At 37.1% G+C, this 17,741-nt stretch overlaps 1 long non-coding RNA gene across 4 annotated transcripts in view; it reads right to left on the bottom strand.

The window, feature by feature from the left end:
• LOC117089727 overlaps window positions 1–17,741 on the bottom strand; it is a 106,288-nt gene that overhangs the window by 57,491 nt on the left and 31,056 nt on the right. For all 4 annotated transcript variants that reach the window (XR_004439723.1, XR_004439721.1, XR_004439724.1 and 1 more), the window contains one exon: window positions 11,382–11,523. This is a non-coding gene — a long non-coding RNA (uncharacterized LOC117089727). The remainder of the gene's footprint in view (window positions 1–11,381; window positions 11,524–17,741) is intronic.

The raw sequence follows: 17,741 nt of genomic DNA, 5'->3' as shown, positions 1-17,741 counted from the left end.
TTTAATATACTTTATTAACCAATAAATATTTGGGATTATAATATATCATCTTAGTACATTAACATTTTGATTTTTCATGTTGTCATTGATATTTTCTTTATATAACACTCTATAACTATAAATAAATAAGTATATATATATATATATATATATATAACTAGTTTTCGCTTTTGTGCTACGTGTCTGGAAAAAAATTTATTTTCTGGTCTTAGAGAGATTTTTTTCTAGAAGCCTCAGCATTTTTCAAAATTAGAAGAGTGAGCTCTGAGGGAAATAGAATTCCTGGGGAGCCCATCATAATGATAAAATTGGACTTTAGATGATCAATGTGATCAATGACTCCAATGTTCATTTAAAAAGCGCAAAGGTTTCAATATTCCTCTCAGACACATTGGGTATTTTACGTAATCAAATATTTTCCTATCTAAACTTTATGTGAAATGACAGGCTTGCAGAGCCAACTTTTTCCCAGAAAGTTTTTAATGTTTTTAAAACAGAACCTACTTTTTTTTTTCACAAACATATGTGTCAACAAAAATTATATCCACTCAGGAAATAGAGGTTTTCATTTTTCATTGGTTCCTTCAAATGTTGGCACAGTTCTCCTAGGTAAGCAGCCTACTGAGGTTAAAGTTAATCACAACAATCTAAGTTTTTATTCCTTTGGATTATTCAAATTCTATTAAAAAATCCCAGATTCATAATTTAAATCACATTGTCAGCTGTCATAAATCCAAACACATTCTGTTGCCATAAGCGCAGAGACTTTGACAAAGAATAAAGCAATGCACTACAGTGCTACTATGCCTCCATCTCAAATTATCAACACTTGCCGTTACACATAGACCTATCGTTGTATCACAGCATAACTTAGTATAATCACAGCTTTATTCTAATTTGGAATGCGTCCGAGATAGACTGCCACATTTGTACTATCACTCATATTCTACCTGAAAATTCCATGCCAGATTCTATCTTTGACAGTCAACTTTGATTTATTACATGTATATTATACTTTAGATTCCAGAAGTGGTAAGCTCAGGAAAACACTTTGGAGTGTGAGGTGTGGGCACAGGTGAGTTTTCCTAAAGCTTCATACTGATATTTAGTTCAATCATTTTATGCTTCTGCTTCTATCATAAAGTATAATCTGTTTTCCTGTGGCTCTCACAGCCAGTAAGATTGAGCTTAAATTATCTCTCTCTCTTCATTGTTTGTCTACTGGATTTAAACATATACTCCAATTTACATATGACTATTCTCTTTATTTTCACTTTAGCAATTTGTTGTAGGTGGTGAGAGAAAAAATTAATTATTTGACTAGTCTGTCTGACTCCCCTCTTGTTTCAGGGAGCAAAAACCTAGAACTCTATCTGAATCTAACCTGGTCTACTTTAACTCTTTAGACATAACTTGAGAGTTGTCTTATTCAACTTAAAGTTAGGACCCTGTCCTAAAAATACAAAATTAGTGAAGGATTACATAGATTCAGATCAAATAATATATTATCATCTGGTGTGATAGTTTAGACAACGATTTAAAGAATAAATGGGCAAGACATTAATAGTTCTATTAAATAGACATATACAACCCCAAAGCATGGTCTTATTGCACAAATTTAAAGGATTTTGCCCTTTTATGAGTTTAATTCCTTTACATTCAGAGTAATCATTAATTAGAAAAAACTTGCTTTTGCCATTTTCCTATCATTTCTGTTTGTCTTACATAGTGTTTGTCCCTCATATTCTTCATTACTCCCTTTATTGTGTTTAGTTAACTTTTTGTACTGAACCATTTTGATTATTTTCTCATTTCATTTTGTGTGTAGTTTTTAGATTATTTTTGTACTTATCATGAGTGTTACATTTAACATGGTAAATTGTTAGTTGACGTCAACTTAACATTAAAAGCATACAGAAACTCTGCTTCTATTCACCCTCATCATCCCTCCTTTATATTGTCATTGTCATCATGAACTGCTTTTTTATGCATAGTGTGCCAAATCATGTAAATTCAAAATTTATTTTGCCCTTTATTTTATACCTTGTTGGAAAATAGAAAGTGTTGCTACACTAATACCTGCTTTTATATTCACCGATATATTTACTCCTATCGTAGATCTTTATTTCTATATATGGCTTTCAGTTACTGTTTAGCATCCTTTTATTTCAAACTGAAGGGCTCCCTTTGGCATTCCTTATAGTATAGACAAACTAATGATACATTTTACCAGTTTCTGTTTATTTGAGAGATGCTTAATTTTCCCTCATTCTTGAAATGCAGTTTTGTCATATATAGCTTGATTTTGTCCCAGAAGCCCCTTAGGCTCTGTTCCCTTGTTTTCATTCTATTAGATTGGTGCAAAATTCATTGTGGTTTTGGCCATTAAAAATAATGAAAATAGGGGGGCGGAGCAAGATGGCCGAATAGGAACAGCTCCAGTCTCCAACTCCCAGCGCGAGTAACACAGAAGACCGGTGATTTCTGCATTTTCAACTGAGGTACTGGGGTCATCTCTCTAGGGAGTGCCGGACAATCGGTGCTGGTCAGCTGCTGCAGCCTGACCAGCGTGAGCTGAAGCAGGGCGAGGCATCGCCTCACCTGGAAGCGCAAGGGGGAAGGAAATCCGTTTTCCTAGCCAGGGGAACTGAGACACATAACACCTGGAAAATCGCGTAACTCCCACCCCAATACTGCGCTTTAAGGAAACAGGCACACCAGGAGAATATATCCCACACCTGGCCGGGAGGGTCCCACGCCCACGGAGCCTCCCTCACTGCTAACACAGCCATCTGCGGCGATCTATCCGCAAGGCAGCAGCGAGGCTGGGGGAGGGGCGCCCGCCATTGCTGAGGCTTAAGTAGGTAAACAAAGCCGCTGGGAAGCTCGAACTGGGTGGAGCTCACAGCAGCTCAAGGAAACCTGCCTGTCTCTGTAGACTCCACCTCTGGGGACAGCCCACAGCTGAGGTCCAATAGGGAAAGCAGCGGGGGCGGTGCAGAGGCGAACGACTCTGTCTGACAGCTTTGGGGAGAGCCGTGGATCTCCCAACGCGGAGGTTGAGATCCGAGAACGGACAGACTGCCTGCTCAGGTGGGTCCCTGACCCCTGAGTAGCCTAGCTGGGAGACATCCCCCACTAGGGGCAGTCTGACACCCCACACCTCACAGGGTGGAGTCATCCCTGAGAGGAAACTTCCAAAGGAAGAATCAGACAGGTACACTCGCTGCTCAGCAATATTCTATCTTCGGCAACCTCTGCTGCTGATACCCAGGCAAACAGGGTCTGGAGTGGACCTCAAGCAATCTCCAACAGACCAACAGACAGTCCTTCTGACTGTCAGACGGAAAACTATCAAACAGGAAGGACACCTATACCAAAACCCCATCAGTACGTCACCATCATCAAAGACCAGAGACAGATAAAACCACAAAGATGGGGAAAAAGCAGGGCAGAAAAGCTGGAAATTCAAAAAATAAGAGCGCATCTCCCCCTGCAAAGGAGCGCAGCCCATCGCCAGCAACGGATCAAAGCTGGTCAGAGAATGACTTTGACGAGATGAGAGAAGAAGGCTTCAGTCCATCAAACTTCTCAGAGCTAAAGGAGGAATTACGTACCCAGCGCAAAGAAACTAAAAATCTTGAAAAAAAAGTGGAAGAATTGACAGCTAGACTAATTAATGCAGAGAAGATCATAAACGAAATGACAGAGATGAAAACCATGACACGAGAAATACGTGACAAATGCACAAGCTTCAGTAACCGACTCGATCAACTGGAAGAAAGAGTATCAGCGATTGAGGATCAAATGAATGAAATGAAGCGAGAAGAGAAACCAAAAAAAAAGAAGAAAAAGAATGAACAAAGCCTGCAAGAAGTATGGGATTATGTAAAAAGACCAAATCTACGTCTGATTGGGGTGCCTGAAAGTGAGGGGGAAAATGGAACCAAGTTGGAAAACACTCTTCAGGATATCATCCAGGAGAACTTCCCCACCTAGTAGGGCAGGCCAACATTCAAATTCAGGAAATACAGAGAACGCCACAAAGATACTCCTCCAGAAGAGCAACTCCAAGACACATAATTGCCAGATTCACCAAAGTTGAAATGAAGGAAAAAATCTTAAGGGCAGCCAGAGAGAAAGGTCGGGTTACCCACAAAGGGAAGCCCATCAGACTAACAGCAGATCTCTCGGCAGAAACTCTACAAGCCAGAAGAGAGTGGGGGCCAATATTCAACGTTCTTAAAGAAAAGAATTTTCAACCCAGAATTTCATATCCAGCCAAAGTTTCATCAGTGAAGGAGAAATAAAATCCTTTACAGATAAGCAAATGCTTAGAGATTTTGTCACCACCAGGCCTGCCTTACAAGAGACCCTGAAGGAAGCCCTAAACATGGAAAGGAACAACCGGTACCAGCCATTGCAAAAACATGCCAAAATGTAAAGACCATCGAGGCTAGGAAGAACTGCATCAACTAATGAGCAAAATAACCAGTTAATATCATAATGACAGGATCAAGTTCACACATAACAATATTAACCTTAATGTCAATGGACTAAATGCTCCAATTAAAAGACACAGACTGGCAAACTGGATAAAGAGTCAAGACCCATCAGTCTGCTGTATTCAGGAGACCCATCTCACATGCAGAGACATACATAGGCTCAAAATAAAGGGATGGAGGAAGATCTACCAAGCAAATGGAGAACAAAAAAAAGCAGGGGTTGCAATCCTAGTCTCTGATAAAACAGACTTTAAACCATCAAAGATCAAAAGAGACAAAGAAGGCCATTACATAATGGTAAAGGGATCAATTCAACAGGAAGAGCTAACTCTCCTAAATATATATGCACCCAATACAGGAGCACCCAGATTCATAAAGCAAGTCCTTAGAGACCTACAAAGAGACTTAGACTCCCATACAATAATAATGGGAGATTTCAACACTCCACTGTCAACATTAGACAGATCAACGAGACAGAAAGTTAACAAGGATATCCAGGAATTGAACTCATCTCTGCACCAAGCGGACCTAATAGACATCTATAGAACTCTCCACCCCAAATCAACAGAATATACATTCTTCTCAGCACCACATCGCACTTATTCCAAAATTGACCACATAATTGGAAGTAAAGCACTCCTCAGCAAATGTACAAGAACAGAAATTATAACAAACTGTCTCTCAGACCACAGTGCAATCAAACTAGAACTCAGGACTAAGAAACTCAATCAAAACCGCTCAACTACATGGAAACTGAACAACCTGCTCCTGAATGACTACTGGGTACATAACGAAATGAAAGCAGAAATAAAGATGTTCTTTGAAACCAATGAGAACAAAGATACAACATACCAGAATCTCTGGGACACATTTAAGCAGTGTGTAGAGGGAAATTTATAGCACTAAATGCCCACAAGAGAAAGCAGGAAAGATCTAAAATTGACACTCTAACATCACAATTAAAAGAACTAGAGAGGCAAGAGCAAACACATTCAAAAGCTAGCAGAAGGCAAGAAATAACTAAGATCAGAGCAGAACTGAAGGAGATAGAGTCACAAAAAACCCTCCAAAAAATCAATGAATCCAGGAGTTGGTTTTTTGAAAAGATCAACAAAATTGACAGACCGCTAGCAAGACTAATAAAGAAGAAAAGAGAGAGGAATCAAATAGACGCAATAAAAAATGATAAAGGGGATATCACCACCGACCCCACAGAAATACAAACAACCATCAGAGAATACTATAAATGCCTCTACGCAAATCGACTAGAAAATCTAGAAGAAATGGATAATTTCCTGGACACTTACACTCTCCCAAGACTGAACCAGGAAGAAGTTGAATCCCTGAATAGACCAATAACAGGCTCTGAAATTGAGGCAACAATTAATAGCCTACCCACGAAAAAAAGTCCAGGACCAGATGGATTCACAGCTGAATTCTACCAGAGGTACAAGGAGGAGCTGGTACCATTCCTTCTGAAACTATTCCAATCAATAGAAAAAGAGGGAATCCTCCCTAACTCATTTTATGAGGCCAACATCATCCTGATACCAAAGCCTGGCAGAGACACAACAAAAAAAGAGAATTTTAGACCAATATCCCTGATGAACATCGATGCAAAAATTCTCAATAAAATACTGGCAAACCGGATTCAGCAGCACATCAAAAAGCTTATCCACCATGATCAAGTGGGCTTCATCCCTGGGATGCAAGGCTGGTTCAACATTCGCAAATCAATAAACGTAATCCAGCATATAAACAGAACCAAAGACAAGAACCACATGATTATCTCAATAGATGCAGAAAAGGCTTTTGACAAAATTCAACAGCCCTTTATGCTAAAAACGCTCAATAAATTCGGTATTGATGGAACGTACCTCAAAATAATAAGAGCTATTTACGACAAACCCACAGCTAATATCATACTGAATGGGCAAAAACTGGAAAAATTCCCTTTGAAAACTGGCACAAGACAGGGATGCCCTCTCTCACCACTCCTATTCAACATAGTGTTGGAAGTTCTGGCTAGGGCAATCAGGCAAGAGAAAGAAATCAAGGGTATCCAGTTAGGAAAAGAAGAAGTCAAATTGTCCCTGTTTGCAGATGACATGATTGTATATTTAGAAAACCCCATGTCTCAGCCCAAAATCTCCTTAAGCTGATAAGCAACTTCAGCAAAGTCTCAGGATACAAAATTAATGTGCAAAAATCACAAGCATTCTTATACACCAGTAACAGACAAGCAGAGAGCCAAGTCAGGAATGAACTTCCATTCACAATTGCTTCAAAGAGAATAAAATACCTAGGAATCCAGCTTACAAGGGATGTAAAGGACCTCTTCAAGGAGAACTACAAACCACTGCTCAGTGAAATCAAAGAGGACACAAACAAATGGAAGAACATACCATGCTCATGGATAGGAAGAATCAATATCGTGAAAATGGCCATACTGCCCAAGGTGATTTATAGATTCAATGCCATCCCCATCAAGCTACCAATGAGTTTCTTCACAGAATTGGAAAAAACTGCTTTAAAGTTCATATGGAACCAAAAAAGAGCCCGCATTGCCAAGACAATCCTAGGTCAAAAGGACAAAGCTGGAGGCGTCACGCTACCTGACTTCAAACTATACTACAAGGCTACAGTAACCAAAACAGCATGGTACTGGTACCACAACAGAGAAATAGACCATGGAACAGAACAGAGTCCTCAGAAATAATACCACACATCTACAGCCATCTGATCTTTGACAAACCTGACAAAAACAAGAAATGGGGAAAGGATTCCCTATTTAATAAATGGTGCTGGGAAAATTGGCTAGCCACAAGTAGAAAGCTGAAACTGGATCCTTTCCTTACCCCTTATACGAAAATTAATTCAAGATGGATTAGAGACTTAAATGTTAGACCTAATACCATAAAAACCCTAGAAGAAAATCTAGGTAGTACCATTCAGGACATAGGCATGGGCAAGGACTTCATGTCTAAAACACCAAAAGCAACGGCAGCAAAAGCAAAATTGACACATGGGATCTAATTAAACTAAAGAGCTTTTGCACAGCAAAAGAAACTACCATCAGAGTGAACAGGCAACCTACAGAATGGGAGAAAATTTTTGCAACCTACTCATCTGACAAAGGCTAATATCCAGAATCTACAAAGAACTCAAACAAATATACAAGAAAAAAACAAACAACCCCATCAAAAAGTGGGGAAAGGATATGAACAGACATTTCTCAAAAGAAGACATCCATACAGCCAACAGACACATGAAAAAATGCTCGTCATCACTCGCCATCAGAGAAATGCAAATCAAAACCACAATGAGATACCATCTCACACCAGTTAGAATGGCAATCATTAAGAAGTCAGGAAACAATAGATGTTGGAGAGGATGTGGAGAAATAGGAACACTTTTACACTGTTGGTGGGATTGTAAACTAGTTCAACCATTATGGAAAACAGTATGGCGATTCCTCAAGGATCTAGAACTAGATGTACCATATGACCCAGCCATCCCACTACTGGGTATATACCCAAAGGATTATAAATTACTCTACTACAAAGACACATGCACACGTATGTTTATTGCGGCACTATTCACATAGCAAAGACTTGGAATCAACCCAAATGTCCATCTGTGACAGACTGGATTAAGAAAATGTGGCACATATACACCATGGAATACTATGCAGCCATCAAAAAGGATGAGTTTGCGTCCTTTGTAGGGACATGGATGCAGCTGGAAACCATCATTCTTAGCAAACTATCACAAGAAGAGAAACCAAACACCGCATGTTCTCACTCATAGGTGGGAACTGAACAATGAGATCACTTGGACTCGGGAAGGGGAACATCACACACTGGGGCCTATCATGGGGAGGGGGGAGGAGGGAGGGATTGCATTGGGGAGTTATACATGATATAAACGTTATGCACATGTACCCTAGAACTTAAAGTATAATAAAAAATAAAAAATAATAAATAAAAAAAATAAAAAAATAAAAATAAAGTGTTCTATATTTGCGGTATGAAGAAAAAAAAATAAATAAATAAAAAAAAATAAAAAAAAATAATGAAAATAATGGCAAAATCACAATTACTTTTGTACCAACCTAATATTTCCTTTTCACTCCATGGGCTTGATAACTTCAATGGCTCTATCTTCAGGTTCACTGATTCTTCTGCCAGCTAAAATCAATTATTGAAACCCTATAGTGAAATTTTTATTTTAGTCTTTGTACTATTCAGCTCTACAATTTCTTATTAATTACTTTTCATAACTGCTCTTAATAGTCAAAATTCTCATTTTGTTCATATATAGATTTTTCTGATTTCCCTTAGTTATTTGTGTTTCCTTTTAGCACTTTGAACATACTTAAGATAGTTGTCTAGTAATTTCAATATCTGCACCTTCTGCATGATATATGTCAATTTATTTTGTTCCTTTGAATGAACTGTACTTCGCTGGTTTTATATGCATTGTTTTTGTTGTTGCTGAAAACTGGACATTTGGGCATTATAATGTGGTCGTTCCAGAAATTATACTCAATCTCTTCCCTAGTTTTTTTTTTTTTTTTTTTAATCGGGGACTTACTTAAGGCTGTGGTAGCCCATTTGTTTAGTGTCTTTGCCAAACTATTATTGAGAAGACTATATCCCTTGTCAATGTGGTCATTGAAGTTTCTGTTCCTTAGTTTGTGTTTATCAAATATTTTGACAGCGTTTTTTTGGAGCTAAAAAGTGAAAAAATAAATAAATAAATAAAAGATAGAGCAAGAGAAACACACATCTTTCCTAGTCTTTGAAAACTGACTTTGTGCTAGGGCAGTTTCTCAACTCTTATCCAGGCTTGCCCTGAGAGTAGGGAGAGCTCAGGGTCTTCTCAGGTTTTTTCTTAGATTCTTACCCTGAGTATCCAGATGCTTTTCTAAGTTCCCTAGTTTACACAGTTGCTTTTGACAAATCATAATTTCTCTCCCACAAAAAACTACCCAGCTTTTGCCTTAGGCAGTTTACTGTACATTTTGAGTATAAACTTTTGCTCTAGGCATGTGAGGATTGTTAGCTTGATTACAATGTTTTCCAGCAATGTTCTCTGATTTTCCACCAGAATTCCAAGTTAGGCAAAACAGATGTGAATACCTTGCACGAGTATTGCATGTAGCCCCTAGACAGGTTAAAACAGACATAGCCAATACTTTGTCAGTGAGGTTTGTTTTGCTCCCTCCAGAATTAAGGAAACTGCCCGACTTTGAGAACGTGAGTTGCTGCCACTTTAAGATCTCTACCATTTTAAAACTGCTGTCCTGCCATAATGTGAGTAGGATAAGGACAAATAATGTTGCTACAACACATTCTTATAATTCTGAAGTTACTTTTCTTGATTCAACTCTTATTTGATTGCTGAAAACTTTAGGCTGTTTTCAGAGTTCCCACAAAATTGATTCTGATGTTTTCTGCTTCTTTTTTACACAATATTTATGTGGGACAATAAGCCTGAAGATGTCTACATTGGCCATTTTGCTGACATTATCCCTCAGATATTGGTCTAAAAGCCAATCTTTATCAAGGAAAAATAATTATATTATTCTAAGGATGTTCTCAATATATTAGGACAACAAGACTTCCCCCGCCCTGCTGCCCACAACAGCTATAGGGCTTTTATTGTTTTAATTTGAAAAGAATCTTTAGAAATGGTTACTTGGGCTGGGCACGGTGGCTCACACTTGTAATCCCAACACTTTGGGAGGCCGAGGCGGGCAGATCACGAGGTCAGGAGATTGAGACCATCCTGGCTAACACGGTGAAACCCCATCTCTGCTAAAAAATACAAAAAAATTAGCCGGACGTGGTGGTGGGCGCCTGTAGTCCCAGCTACTCAGGAGGCTGAGGCAGGAGGATGGTGTGAAGCCGGGAGGCAGAGCTTGCAGTGAGCCGAGATCGCACCACTGCATTCCAGCCTAGGCGACAGAGTGAGACTCTGTCTCAAAATAAACAAATAAATAAAAATAAATAGTTATGCGAAGTCATCTTTAACCATTTTAGTACAATGGTAACAATCAATTAGTATAAAATAATACAAATACAAAAGTGTATAGTATTGGAGGGTAATGTGTGAAGAGTCAGTTTCCCTCATTTGTTGTTTCTGATATCTTGAATACTATTTGATTTTTCATCGGTGAGTTTAAATTTCATGAGAATTAGTTTTTGTTTACATCCTGAGTTGTAGACTTGATTGTTTATCCTGAGGTTCCCAAGATTTATTGGTTAAGAGCCATATTTTAATTTTTTAGCTTGTGCCCTCTCTATAGTGTGATTCACTCATATGTGGCACCAGCCATAGGCTTCATTTTTTTTTTTTTTTTTTTTTTTCAGTGAAAGATAGGTAAGTAGCCCATTTGTCCTTCACCATCTTAAGTAGATAGGTCAGTTTCTATTATTGTCATTTTTAATTTTTTTGTGTGGTTTCCACTATCTTTTAAGGGAATCAGTTCCAAGTCCCAGAGCCACAATTGAAATATGTAACCTCAGCTTCCTTTCCTAACATTAAAGTATGGATGTAGTTGACCTTCCATGTAGAATACAGAACTTCAAATTCACCTACTACTGTGAAGTCTCACTTTGTTTCTTGTACCTGGAAATAACATTTATATACATTTGGTGTTAAAAGGCATTTGTACAAAATTTTAGTCTCATTATTCTAGACAAGATCTTATGCTCAGGTGCCATCAGTCATCTTGTTCTAATGTTTTTTCTGGTATCCCATGCTGCTGATGTGTCTGATGGTCTCAGAATCCTTCTGAGCACCATTTTATCATTCCCTGTGGTTTCTTATCACCCACGGAAGAAACAAGCAAGAAACACATTTCCTTACCTTTAGCAAAGCTCTGCCCACAGCTTCATCACAGTTTCTCCTTGCCCCATTTGACAGATTCTTGCTTGCTGCAATTAAACTTTTTGAAAGTTCATCTAAGGTCATGGAAGATCTGGAAATCACTTTTATGCTATCTTTTGTTCTGTGGAGGAATGGAGAGGGAGTACATTGGAATTATCCTGATTTATTTTGCATTCTCTCATCTCTCTGCTGCCTTTAATAAACCAAAAATGCCTGACGTTATGTTATCTTGCTCAAGTTAATTCCACACATTAGGAGGTTTCTCTAAGTTGGAATGCTAGGTATGGATAATGTAATGGCTCGGGGACAAGGAGGACCTCACTACTGAAGGTTGAGTATTGTTAGTTCCTGTCATGCTTTAACAGTGGCATTGCTAAGATTTTCACCATTACAAACTGCAAAGGAGTACTTATGGAGTTAGATGTACCAACTGGTATAATGTCTTGAGTACCTCAGAGAGGTAGGATAATAACAATTATAAACACTGTCGATTCCGAGGAAAGAGAAAAAAAAAAAAGGCTCAGATATGTTAATCAAAAACTTAAAGCAAAGTATAAGAAAGAAAAGGCTTCCCTAAAAAGCTTTAAAGATACCTTATGACAGCTGAAGAGCAGACAGAGACAGAATGCCTCAGGGTAGGACCAACTTTGTGAAAAAATTCAAGTTTTAGAACTTTCCTAAGGGATCAGACTGAAACAAGCTTCCAGATGACACCACAATTTTGCTGAGCTTTTCTCCCTACTCTGCCCTCCTCCTCTGACTCTCCTCTTTTTTTTTTTTTTTTTTTTTTTTTTAGTATTTTTTTCCAAACAGCATTATTAGAATTTTTTTTTTGTTTTTTTTTCTTTTTTTTTTATTATACTTTAAGTTCTAGGGTACATGTGCATGACGTTTATATCATGTATAACTCCCCAATGCAATCCCTCCCTCCTCCCCCCTCCCCATGATAGGCCCCAGTGTGTGATGTTCCCCTTCCCGAGTCCAAGTGATCTCATTGTTCAGTTCCCACCTATGAGTGAGAACATACGGTGTTTGGTTTTCTCTTCTTGTGATAGTTTGCTAAGAATGATGGTTTCCAGCTGCATCCATGTCCCTACAAAGGACGCAAACTCATCCTTTTTTATGGCTGCACAGTATTCCATGGTGTATATGTGCCACATTTTCTTAATCCAGTCTGTCACAGATGGACATTTGGGTTGATTCCAAGTCTTTGCTATTGTGAATAGTGCCGCAATAAACATACGTGTGCATGTGTCTTTGTAGTAGAGTAATTTATAATCCTTTGGGTATATACCCAGTAGTGGGATGGCTGGGTCATATGGTACATCTAGTTCTAGATCCTTGAGGAATCGCCATACTGTTTTCCATAATGGTTGAACTAGTTTACAATCCCACCAACAGTGTAAAAGTGTTCCTATTTCTCCACATCCTCTCCAACACCTGTTGTTTCCTGACTTCTTAATGATTGCCATTCTAACTGGTGTGAGATGGTATCTCATTGTGGTTTTGATTTGCATTTCTCTGATGGCCAGTGATGATGAGCATTTTTTCATGTGTCTGTTGGCGGTATGGATGTCTTCTTTTGAGAAATGTCTGTTCATATCCTTTGCCCACTTTTTGATGGGGTTGTTTGTTTTTTCTTGTATATTGTTTGAGTTCTTTGTAGATTCTGGATATTAGGCCTTTGTCAGATGAGTAGGTTGCAAAAATTTTCTCCCATTCTGTAGGTTGCCTGTTCACTCTGATGGTAGTTTCTTTAGCTGTGCAAAAGCTCTTTAGTTTAATTAGATCCCATTTGTCAATTTTGCTTTTGCTGCCGTTGCTTTTGGTGTTTTAGACATGAAGTCCTTGCCCATGCCTATGTCCTGAATGGTACTACCTAGATTTTCTTCTAGGGTTTTTATGGTATTAGGTCTAACATTTAAGTCTCTAATCCATCTTGAATTAATTTTCGTATAAGGGGTAAGGAAAGGATCCAGTTTCAGCTTTCTACTTATGGCTAGCCAATTTTCCCAGCACCATTTATTAAATAGGGAATCCTTTCCCCATTTCTTGTTTCTCTCAGGTTTGTCAAAGATCAGATGGCTGTAGATGTGTGGTATTATTTCTGAGGACTCTGTTCTGTTCCATTGGTCTATATCTCTGTTGTGGTACCAGTACTATGCTGTTTTGGAGCGTGACGCCTCCAGCTTTGTCCTTTTGACTTAGGATTGTCTTGGCAATGCGGGCTCTTTTTTGGTTCCATATGAACTTTAAAGCCGTTTTTTCCAATTCTGTGAAGAAAGTCATTGGTAGCTTGATGGGGATGGCATTGAATCTATAAATCACCTTGGGCAGTATGGCCATTTTCACGATATTGATTCTTCCTATCCATGAGCATGGTATGTTCTTCCATTTGTTTGTGTCCTCTTTGATTTCACTGAGCAGTGGTTTGTAGTTCTCCTTGAAGAGGTCCTTGACATCCTTGTAAGCTGGATTCCTAGGTATTTTATTCTCTTTGAAGCAATTGTGAATGGAAGTTCATTCCTGATTTGGCTCTCTGCTTGTCTGCTACTGGTGTATAAGAATGCTTGTGATTTTTGCACATTAATTTTGTATCCTGAGACTTTCCTGAAGTTGCTTATCAGCTTAAGGAGATTTTGGGCTGAGACAATGGGGTTTTCTAAATATACAATCATGTCATGTGCAAACAGGGACAATTTGACTTCTTCTTTTCCTAACTGGATACCCTTGATTTCTTTCTCTTGCGACTCTCCTCTTGAGAACAATTTCTCGAGAAACAAATAAGAATTTCCCATTTCAGGCTCAGCCACTAGAGAACCCAACCTATGACAGACCTCTATTTAGGTCTTCTCTGATTAAATCAATCAGTGACCTAATATCTTTTTATCCTCCCCTCCAAGAAGAGAAACATAATAAAGGAAGAAAAATGAATGACTATCTCTATTTGTTGGCATAATTAGGTATTTCATGTCACCAGGTTACATTTTTTTTTTACACCTATGTTCATTTTATTTAATAGTATATTGTGGAAATTCTTTAATGAAAACATTTAATAAAAATTATCATAAATTTTACCATTGTTACTTTAGGTACATTTTTGCAAGACCATGCATTTGTCACCCAAATGGCAAACCTAAAATATTATATCTTACTACACAATGATAACTGCAAAACATAATATTAACTAATATTTATACTAAATATCAAGCCTATTCCTCCCATATGCTCTTTAAAAAAAAAACAGAAAAAGTATCTATACATGTATAAAAAGCTACAATATTTTATCATAAATAAATAAGTAGTTTAATAATGATTAAACAGTAAAGTGTGTACATATCAAGTGATTCAGGAAATAAATTGAAAAATAATCATACCATATCTTGTATCCCTGACATTTTACATGAAGCAGCTCTCTTCTGTTTTACAAAATGCCTTGCTATCTTTGGCTATGAATCCACTGAGTTCAAAATTATAAGACATGTATACTTATACATATGCCTGATTTCTATATTTTATATGTACATATTAAAATTAGGGAAAAATAGTTTTAATGAATACATTTTATAATGTGTTTTAGATCTTAATGTATGCAATACATGGGATGCGAAATATAAAACCTGAATATTAAACTATTTATTTTTCAGTCTGTAACAAAACGTCCCAGTCCTAAAACTGACAATAAAAAATGGCATATAGAGCCGGGTGCAGTGGCTCATGTCTGTAATCCCAAAACTTTGGGAGGCTGAGGCGGGTGGATCACCTGAGGTCAGGAGTTCAAGACCAGCCTGGCCAACATGGTGAAACCCCTTCTATATTAAAATACCAAAAATTAGCTTGGCATGATGGCAGGTGCCTGTAACCCCAACTACTCAGGAGGCTGAGGCAGGAGAATCACTTGAACCCGGGAGATGGAGGTTGCAGTGAGTCGAGATCATGCCATTGTACTCCAGCCTAGGCAGCAAGAGTGAAACCCCATCTCAAAAAAAAATAAAAATAAAAATAAAAATAAATAAATAAATAAATAAAGGCACATACTCTTTCATCCCATCCACAGTTGTGATTCATCACTGATATTTATGGTTGCTTTCATGTCTAATTCAAATTACAAAACACAGTTGGAGTTTATGTTTAAGAAAGAAAAGGTCTAGTATTAAGTGACCTTGCTTAGTTCAGTATTTCTTTCCTTTTTTTCTATTTTTTAAAAATCATTTTGATATTTTCATGTTTAAAAGTATAGTAACTAATACATGTATTTTCTGTTGGCTTTATGTGAATTAAATCTCTCTTTTTATTATTTTTTCTTGGTAAATATTTTTTATTCTACTTCATAAAACATTTATTTTCATGATCAAGCTACCATAGTATCTTTGTGGCAGCTAACAGATATCTGAGCATATGTGATATACCAGGACTTGTTCTATAGGCTGGAGCTCTAACAATAAAAAATTAGAGACAAACCCCCTTCCTTCATGGAGCTTATATTCTAATGGGACTGACATATAATAAAAAGAAAGTAAATATGAAATATGATTGTAGATGGGACTAAGCACTCTGAAGAAAATAAAGAATAACAGGAGGGTCTACCTGTTTTAGATAATCATCAGAGATTACTCTCTAAGGAAGTAACAAAATATTAGCCAGGCGTGTTGACACACGCATGTAATCTCAGCTACTTGGGAGGCTGAGGCAGAATTACTTGAACCCAGGAGGCGGAGGTCGCAGTGCGCCAAGATTGTGCCACTGCACTCCAGCCTACATGACAAGGCAAAACTCTCTGTCTCAAAGAAAAAAAGGAAATAACAAATAAATATGGTTATAAGAATAAAAATAAGTGTATTATTTTAAAAATATGATTAGGAAAATTTAAGTGCTCTGCTAACCTTTTAAATAAAATTATAAATACACTTAATCAAAAGTTACAGGTTTTTCCCTCCACTAGTGAAGTAATAAATCAGTTCTGATGAGATTTTTCTTGCTATAAACCACTAGAAAATTGGACACATTATACAGAATAACTGTCCTCAGATACGAGGCAAGAGGTAGTGCAGAGTAATGTTTCATGAGGAAAAAGATAGAAATAAGGTTATCCCTATGAGAACCATGGCTTTCTGCTACAAGGCAGTTTCTAGACATCATGGCAGAAAATGGGAACTCAAATAGAGCATTATATTCCAGCTATGTTGAGCAGAAAGACACCGGTGTTTGGGGAGGCAGAAAGGGGCTATAATTTATGGGACATAGTACCAATGAAGAGAATTAATTTAGGGAAAAAAAGGTTTTTTAAAACTATTTTAAATATATCATGATAAATTCTTACTTGACATCAATAATTGGTTCTTGACAACTGCAACTTTAAGAGAAATAACATATAGCAGGTTTTCAAATAACGTAATTTCATTTAATGTAATTTTGTCATAACATCAGTGAGAAGAAAAATGTTTCTGTTATATATATAGTTTCACTTAAATTTGCAGTTTCCAAGAACCTATCAACTACCTCAAGTGCAGACTTATTGTGTGCATATATAATATTTTATGTATTATATTACATTTAAATATTCAAAAGAAAATAAATGAAGACAAGTATAAAATGGAAGTAATAAAAATAACCAAAGGAACTTGTAATGATAAAAAATGCAATACTGAACTGAAAGAGTTACTGGAAAAGATTAGGGCAGATTAGACACTTTGGAAAAAAATCGGTGGTATTTAAGACTTAACAAGAAATATCAAAAATAAGCGCAGAAAGAGAAAAGATTAAAATGGAAAACAAACCTCTGTGACTAGTGGGATGATATTAAGTTTCTCACATAGATTAGGAGTTCAAACAGAAGAGGGAGCAGACAGAAGGAAAGAATAAGATATCTGAGGAAATCATATGCAAATATTTTCCGATTAAATCGCATAAAATCAGTGAAAAAAGAAAATGTTATAGACAATCAGTGAAAACAGATAACATTTCATTCAAAGGAAAAAAGATAATGTCAGCAGACAATTTATGAGAAAATATGGACATGTGAAATCAATAGAATAGCATCTTTAAAGTAGTAGAAGAAAAAATTCGACCTATATTTCTAAATTCAGAAAAAATATATTAAAAAACTAAAGGTCTTGAAATAAAGACTTCTTCAGACAAATAGAAGGTGAGAAAATATATTGTCAGTCGATTGGCACTATAAGAAATGTTAAATTTATTGTTTTAGGCAACAGGTAAATGATCTCAGATGGAAAACCGAATCTACATAATGGAGTGAAGAGCACAGGAAATTATACATTTAATGTAAATATAAAAATATTTTTCTCATTTGTGCATTTAAAAATATGTATCTGATTGCTT

Source organism: Trachypithecus francoisi, unplaced genomic scaffold (genome assembly GCF_009764315.1).
Source record: "Trachypithecus francoisi isolate TF-2019V2 unplaced genomic scaffold, Tfra_2.0 Lachesis_group11, whole genome shotgun sequence".
NCBI lineage: Eukaryota > Metazoa > Chordata > Mammalia > Primates > Cercopithecidae > Trachypithecus > Trachypithecus francoisi.
Note: the sequence above shows the minus strand (reverse complement) of the source record. Positions and strands in the feature narration are given on the sequence as shown.